This window comes from Hippoglossus stenolepis, chromosome 11 (assembly GCF_022539355.2).
Source record: "Hippoglossus stenolepis isolate QCI-W04-F060 chromosome 11, HSTE1.2, whole genome shotgun sequence".
In the NCBI taxonomy this organism is placed as follows: domain Eukaryota; kingdom Metazoa; phylum Chordata; class Actinopteri; order Pleuronectiformes; family Pleuronectidae; genus Hippoglossus; species Hippoglossus stenolepis.
The window spans coordinates 25,375,661-25,384,352 of record NC_061493.1 but is presented as its reverse complement, the minus strand read 5'-3'; the positions used below and the strand labels follow the sequence as shown (position 1 = coordinate 25,384,352).

The window sequence follows — 8,692 nt, the reverse complement described above, 5'->3', positions numbered from 1 at the left end:
ACGCCAATTTCCACCTGTGAAACACTCCTCCTTCAAGCCGGAGTTGAACCAGCAACCTAACCCTAATCTAACCCCCTAACCCTAACCCTGCGAGTCGCTCAGTCTCAGACGCAAATTTCCACCTGTAAAAGACTCCTCCTTCGAGCCGGAGTTGAACCAGCGACCTAAGGATGTCCACATATGTAACCTACAGTCCTCCGCTCTGCCAACTGAGCTATCGAAGGGATAAAATCTGTAAAACAGTGTTGCGTTATTTTGGGAAATGTACGTATCCTGGTTAGAAAATGTACGGAAGTCGGCGAAAGTCGCCAGAGTTCCTGAGCTAAACATTCAGGACATTTACTGCCCGGCCCTCTCTACCTGCCTTTGGGTCGTTGAGGTACCCTGACTGGAGGTGTACACGGCTGATGATATCTTGCGAGTCGTTTAGTCTCAGACACAAATTTCCGCCTGTAAAAGACTCCTCCTTCGAGCCGGAGTTGAACCAGCGACTAACCCTAACTCTAACCCCTAACCCCAACCGTGCGAGTCGTTAAGTCTCAGAAGCAAATTTCCACCGTAAAAGACTCCTCCTTCGAGCCGGAGTTGAACCAGCGACCTAAGGATGTCAACATACGTAACCTACAGTCCTCCGCTCTGCCAACTGAGCTAAAGCTGGGGAACAATAGTCTGTATGGGGGAAGAAGAGGAAAGAAGGGGAAGAGGGGGAGAAGAGGGGAAGAAGAGGGAAGGAAAAGAGAGGAAATGGAAAGAATAGAGAATGGAAACTGATCCTGGTGCCTGTCAGATGTTGTAGGATGCATTTGTTATTGTATTAATTAGAGTAATAGGACCAAAATGACACTTTGCTGGAGTATGGCATAAGCAGCTGTGGATCCGAAGGTTGCTGGATCAATTCCGTCAGCAACATGTGTCTATTTACCCAAACTGTTACCAAATACTATGAATCGCGTAAATGTCACTTAGTTACTTTATATTGGTCAAATGGTCAAACATTGTGTTTGTAATGCTTGCATAGAGATGTAATTGTTGTTAATGAAATTATATTAATAAATCGTTTTTATAGCAATGTAACTCACATTATTAACAATCAGTAGTTGCATCAACACAATTTTATTATTATTTTGACTTGAATGGTCTTTTCTTATAGAATAGATTAAGTTAATGTTAACTGTACAGTTAACATTAACTATACAGTTAATAGCTAAAATATGCTATATCTTTGGGTGAAATAAACAAGATAGTGCTGTAGAAAAAGTATACACATTTATTACAAAATACACTGGAAATCTTGACACAAAGAACCCCAAACAACAGTAACAACGAAGAAATGAATTAAATAAATGGACCAACAAACAGACTGGAGTAAAAATTACCTCTTTGTTGGAGGTAATAACAAAATAAATACAAAGAATGAAAGAAATCCTCATGTATTGGCCAATAAACATACAGACAAACTGAAACCACCAAACATTAGAAGATAAAAAATACTGAACTATTGCAACAACACTTTCTTTTAAAACTATATACATACATTATTTACACTCCAGAATAATGAAATCATTTCTTTGCTGCCCTCTTCCTCCGCATGTCCTCCAACCACTGGTCATGTGGCATGTCAGTGTTAAAAGGACAGTATACATAGCCATAATATTGACGATGGCCATTTTCAAGAGTCCGGGGCTGCTGACACTGACTGCATTTGTTTTTTTCTGTTGTCCGAATGTACCGTCTTCGGGCAGAAGATGGGATGGGGAGGGGGCCAGCAGGAGCAAGCAACTTGACTGCAGGGACTTGTGGGGGCAAAACAACAATTGGGCCACTGACAGGGCTGGATTGGGGGACAATAGGCATAGGGGCAGAGGTATGTGGACGTGTCTGCTGTGTGACCAACTGCCTCATAGAAGGCAAGCCTGGGCAGAAAGCCTTTGGAGGATGAAGGTGTTGGGCTGGAAGAACAGACTTCCTCTTGTCCACGGCCTTTCCTGCTGTACTCTGTGGCAAGTGGTATTGATGTTGGGGGCCAAGCTGTGGGGGTGCAGCAGTGGGACGTGACTGCATAGGTGGTAGAGGCACAGAAGCAACGGAATAGAGGGAGGCAAGTTGACCCCTTGCAGCAGAATACCACATTCCTGCCTCTTCAGGCGCTTGTTGTGCCACTGGATGAGGGTTGTTTGGTTGACCTCAAACAACTGTAATGTAGTGGTCTGCATGACCACACCATTACCCAGGACCAGCTGCCTGATTTTGCTGTAGTCTTTGAGGATGAGAGTCCATCTTGTCAGAGCATAATTGCCCTGCTTTTTGGGGCTCTTATAGATGTTGCACAGTTTGACAAAGATGGACTCTATCAGGCGACAACAGTCTGGCACAGGGGATCCTGTTGATCCTAAGACACAGCGTGTCATGCTCTCTCACACCTGGTGTAAATTCAGCTTTCTTTTTGCCTGTAGCGTCCTGTTGTCAGGCGACTCTGGTGCCGTGCAGCATATTCCACCGCTGGCGATCATATGGCAGGAGGTTCTGCCACAGGGCTATGATTGTACTGGCCTGCAGGTTGTTAAGGGTGAGGCCAGTTTCATTTCTCAGCCCCACCAAGTAGTCAGCCAGGCAGTCCACACCGTCCATTCCTGGAACACCACGCTCATCCACTGCCTGGTAAATATAAGAGTACATCAAAATTAACAAACAAAAAAATACACAGTAGCAAATACAGAAAAGTAACATAACTGTCCCAGTGTAATTCTTCGCAAAAAGACTCACCAGATGTTGCCCAGGTGCTGCTGGGGTGGTGGTCTGTGATCCAGAGGAAGCTGTGGCTGTAGGGACAGTGGTCGAGAGGGTGGTGGGGAGAGGAAGCATGGAGGCTGAGCTGGTGGTGATGGCTGATGGGCCAGACAACACCCTGGTGGGAAAATCCAAAGCCTGGGAAACAAAAAGAAATGGAATAGAAGTAAAAAAACCCGAAGCATACCACAAGTATAACAGGTTGTGTGGTAACTCGTACCAAAGAAACACTCACCCCGCGCTCCAGCAGGAGAGACTGGTGGGGATGCGGATGGACCAGGAGAAACAGTTGCAGCAGCAGAAACAGCTGCTGAAAGGCTGGTGGAACTTGGGAGTAGATAACTCGCCGGAGGGGCTGATGGGCCAGGGGCATATCTGTGCACTCATACTCAATCTAGAAATTAAATGGCATTTAAGTAGAGTGTATTATGCTTTTATTAATTTGTTATCTCCAGATTTGTATTTATTGTATTTTATTTTTGTCGGTGTCTTGATAGCACTGCTACATTTTGTACTATAAGTGGAATCATAACACAGTAACAATTATCCACTGACATTGTACGATAAAAGAAATGTGATGTGAATATTACCAGATGATGCTCAGATGCTGCTGCACTGGAGCTACATCCAGGCCTAGGAGGAGCAGCAGTAGCGTGGAGAGAAGGAGTTGAAAAGCTGGTAGGTGATGGACCTGAGGACATTTCCAGCAGCTCAATGGTGGGGTCCAAGCTGTGATCCAAACCAGCATCCCCAAAGCCCTCATCCAGCTCTTCCTCAGTGCAAACATCCTCCAGCATGTGGTCGGTCTCCTCTGAGTCAGGATGTACATCCTGCAGGGGCCTTCCGGTCTGACGGTACAGGTAATCGATACCTATTAGCTCCCCTGGGACAGACAAAAGAATAGGAAGACGAAAATTTGCTTTCAGAAATTTTATTAAAGAGGTTATTATATTTGATGGATATGAAATATCACCTCATCATGGTGGAAAGGTTAAACTTACCAGTGTAAACAGCAGGTGGCTGAAAAGAGGGCACAAATTTCCTTCCAAGCACCTTGACACTCTGGGTGTTGACACAGTGAACAAGGTCCCCTGAGTAACTGAGCAGGCTGGGAGGCTTGACTGCCAGGGATGCAGCTTGTCGGTCCTGGTTCCACCGATGAAGCCCTTCTAGGAGGTACAGCTGGAAATTAAGGCTGTTGGCACTCGTTCCTTAAGAGAGAGACAATGTGAGAAATAATGTTAAGGGAGAATTTTGTCAGTGTTAGTACTGTACAGGATAATAGTATTAATAATAATAATAATATTAATAGTAATAAAACGTTGAACCCTATATATTTAATCTCATCAATGTATAGGGATCCATACAGACCTGGAATGAACCTGTTCAGGTGTAGGTGGAAGGACTCAAGTGATGTGGACCCTCGAGCACACCTGTAATTTGGCAGAACAATGCCCGCTTTGGTGGTGGTGCCCATCTGGGTATAGAGAAGCACACCCGGTTCATCCTGAATGCACTTTACATGCCTCGTCTGGACATGCCAGATGTGCTGCATCCTCTCCTGGTCCAACAGAGGGACACCAAGCGAGTCTCTCCCCTTTATCCCTATCAGCTCATTGAGCAGGCATTCAATCAAGATGATTGTCTGCTGCTCTCCTTCTGCCTTCTGCAGTCGCCAGTCGGCCTTGGTTATCTGCATTTCTACCATTTTGTCCGTTATGCTAGGTACACCTTCCCGTACCAGCTGTGCAGTCTTGGCTCGGCGCAGCAAGGCAACATCTCTGCTGTCCCACTCAAAAATGCAGCTGGACAATTTGGCCATGAAGGTGGGGTAGAGAGGATGAGAATCCTTTGTACAGCCAGATGCCAGTCGCCTCATGAAATGGTAAATGTCTAACCTCACAATGAGGTCTGGCCACCCTCCAAATCGTTGTTTCAATTTGGTCTGTACCCTGCCCTCCCGACAACATTCAGTGTCGACATACAGTACCGAGGAGGGGCCACACCAGCATTGCTGTATCTCCGGATGAGATCAGCTGCCATGATGTCCAGAGCTGGACCCTCCTGAGCAGTCAGGACACTGATGAGGATTTGGCCCACCTCATTGCTCACAGATGTAAGCCACATGGCAGTCCCTTTTGCCAGGCCTGACAGCTTCTTGGTGATCTGTGATGCAAATAAAGGACAGTGAGTTATTAAATATGTTGTATATGTGCGATGCTAGTATAATTACATGAGGTTTCTTTTAATGACAAAGCATTGTTATATTTCAGTCTGTACTACTAATGTTATATTTTGACAAAGTGAGGTTATAATGTAGAATATTACAGTGTTTACAGTCCCAAATATGTACCTTTTGGTGGAGTCCATTTTAGGACACTTCCAAAGGTGCATGTGATGTTGGCTTTGATGTGGTCCAGCCTGCTCAAGATGTCTCTGCCATACACAGATAGCATCCACCTGTGAGAGGGGATAGCTACTGGCTCAGGCGGCTCCTGGAATGTGATAGGAGTAGGCATGGCCGGTTAGCAAAGTCCGTGCATGCACCAAAGTAACGGCAGAGGAAGTTCAGCCACTCCCGACTGTGGTTTCCCTCAGCTGCCTGACCAACCGGGAGGGGCTGTTACCCAGGGCCCTCTCCCTCAGAAAGCAAATCACCCGTATGTCACAAGCATATCTATAAAGAAAAGAAAAATGAAAACAGCAACGTTGAAGTGTGTTTCAATGACAAACAAAGACGTTACATAAGCGAAATAATCTCAGTATAATAACCTTTGAGTCAGGATCAGTCTGAACTCCAGCCTGTGTTGCATTGCCAGCTGGTCCAATATTGTCTTGCTGGTGGAAATGTAAGTGGTTTTGCAACCAGCTGCACTGCACCACAGGGTCTCAGTAATTAAAAGGTAAAATGTGTCCACATCCAGAACCTTGCTGGGCTCTCTTGTGGGCTCCATAGCCTGTGAGCTGGTTGCCACAAACAGGACAGGCGAGCCTGACCTTCCACAGGTGGTAGGGCATCCACAGGAGAAGCCGGTGAGAAAGCGCTCTGGAGTGGGGCCTGATGATAAATGAGCGCTGGAATGGTGGATTATACCACAGCTTCAGGTCAGAGCGCAAACGATGGTTCTTCCACAGAGCTGCTGAAATCCATTTCTGGTCCTGAGCTGGTAAAGTTGTCATCAGCTTTGCAGGCAGCCAGCCAGGCTCTGAGACACCAGCAGCAGCAGCCACCAGAGATTTCGGCCAATGGCTCAGAGTCAGGGGAGTGTGCTGAGGGACCAGCCACAGATGTTGCAGCAGAGGAGACACATTCACCAGAGGCAGAGTCCACAGGGGCAGGAGGAGCAGAGGAGGTATCCAAGGAGGTGGCAGTTGACACTCTCTAATTTATAAATCACAAAAAAAAATACATAGACATGATTATAAGCTACTCATGAAGGAGGCTTGTTTCAAGTTTAATAAAATATGGGTGTGAAGAAAACAACTTAAATGAGGAGTTTCTCACAGCTCCAGCAGCAGCCGATGTGACACAAGAAGTGGAGGTGGTTGCAGACACAGGAGAGGGGGGAAGAGACAGAGGAGAGACAGTCTGAATATAGTGCCTGGGACTGTGGGCAGGTGACGGGGTCCTCCGTGCAGAGGCACTTGGCACAATGCCCGAGACAGCAGAGGACTCAGAAGTGCCAGTTGTGGTCTAAGTGAAGAAGAGGACAGTTTACACGAAAATAAATAAAGTATTGTGTCATAATTAGGTATAACAACACAGATATTATAAGACTAGACCATTTCATCATATCTGTAAAAAAAGTGAAAATGCCGCTATGTTTACTAAGATGTTGTCCTTATATTACCTTGATTCCATGCTTCCCAGCCAAAGACAAGTTTGGCCGTAAATGGGCACCAGCTCAAACCGTGGTTTTGTTAACTACGAGAAGAAAAAGTAACCGTATGTGTAACCGTTTGAAATGTCGAAATATAAATATTAGCTTCAGTATATCCTCAATACTTACTGATGCCAAAGTCAAAGTGGGCTTGCGTGGTGGTTGCCCAGGTGTTATGGAGGGGGATGCAGATGAGGGTCCTGGTTGTGGTGTCACCGAAGATGACACAGAGACTGATGGCTACAGGTTCCAAGAAATGAAAATGAAATTCAATAATATGTAATACAACACCAAGACATTGTAATATTATGTAAGACCTCTGATACCTTCTTTTTATGGAAACCACAGTTACATGTCTGTGTCCCTCCAAACAGAGACCTTTGACCCCTGAGCTGCATTGGGCATTTCTCAATCTGTAATAGTGATAGTGAATTGTAATATTTTTACTTTGCTTTAAGTGTAATGATTGTACACATCACTTTCTCCAAGTCTACCTTCAGAAACAGATCGTGCCACTTTTTCTGGTGTGGTGCCGGCCGGTTTCCTGCATCAGCGGGCCAGACCCCTACAGCAGCAAACTTACACAGACGGGACATCCACTCCTCATCACCCATAGCTCTGTGTTTTTTGTCTTTGGAAGCCATCTGACAATAATAGACAATTCAGTTTATACAAGCATATACATGTGAGAAAAAACCCAACAAGAATCAGCGTACTTATCAGCAAATTCTAACACATTTCAGCTCATTGTATAATATAGTAGAATTCCATAACTGCTTGTATTGCAGTTTGGTTACATACAGATTTATACAACTTTACTATTACTTGATAGACATGCAAAAGTTAAAGCTTGTGTTACATTATAATGATGTTATACTCTACTGTAAATTGAATGAGGGTACTACAGTAACATTAGGATTATTTCAAATCAATAGGCAAACCATATTCCCTCTTTCTAATTAAAATTTATAATAATGTACAGGCTTATGAGGAAAAGCTAAAATTAGTGCTCATAAAGATTAGAATAACTTACGTGGTATGAAAAGCGGCAAGTTTGGCGCACATAAACATATAATAGTACATGCAGTGAAAGCGCCAAGTTTGGCGCTCATAAAGCCAAACTTGGCGCACATAAACATATAATAACGTACAGCGGTTGAAAAGCTAGTTTGGCGCTTAAAGGGCCAAACTTGGCGGTCAGAAACATATAATAACGACGGTATGAAAAGCGCCAAGTTTGGCGCACATAAACATATAATAGCGTGCAGCGAAGTGCGAAACGTTTGGCGCTCATAAAGGGCCAAACTTGGCGGTCAGAAACATATAATAACGCTGACAGGAGTGAAAAGCGCCAAGTTTGGCGCCATAACATATAATAACGCATTGTGGTAACTGCAGCAAGTTTGGCACTCAAAAAAGGCCAAACTTGGCGGTCAGAAACATATAATAGCGTACAGCGGTATGAGGCGCGCCAAAGTTTTGGCGCACATAAACATATAATAATGTACAGCGGTATGAAGAGCGTCGATTTTTTAGTGCAAAAGACGACCGGTATATGGAAAGGAAAAGGCAAAGTAACAACAACAACGAATGAATGAACGGTGATTTTACAAACGCGAATGTTAAACCCGTGTCATAGCCGTGTGTCGGTGTAATAAATTAGCTTACTAGCTAGTAGTGGAGTAAGTGAGATGACATTGGCGACATCTTACCTGTCCGGTAGAAATCCTCAAAGTGACGGAGTTGAAAAGGTCACATTTACAGTAGAAATCCGGAGGGGGAGGGTTCCTGTGGCTGCCCGAAAGTTGAAGACGGGCCATGGTCATTGGCTGTCACATTGAAGTGACGCACTTGAAAGATGGAGAACGGACCCGCTGATTGGTTTTCCAGAAAGTTGGAGACGGTGCGACGTGATTCGGCGATGCGACGAAAGATGGAGATAGAGCTTACGGATTGGCCGCCAAAAGATGGAAATACGGAGACGTGATTGAACTCGAGTAGACAGTCTCTCGCCCCCGGGTACC

The 8,692-nt window shown here is 45.0% G+C and overlaps 1 non-coding gene across 1 annotated transcript; it reads right to left on the bottom strand.

The window, feature by feature from the left end:
- Positions 1-136: 136 nt before the first annotated feature.
- On the bottom strand, positions 137-224 carry trnay-gua. Its single transcript is given in 2 exon segments — positions 137-172; positions 188-224. It is a non-coding gene; the product is annotated as a tRNA-Tyr (tRNA).
- Positions 225-8,692: the final 8,468 nt, after the last annotated feature.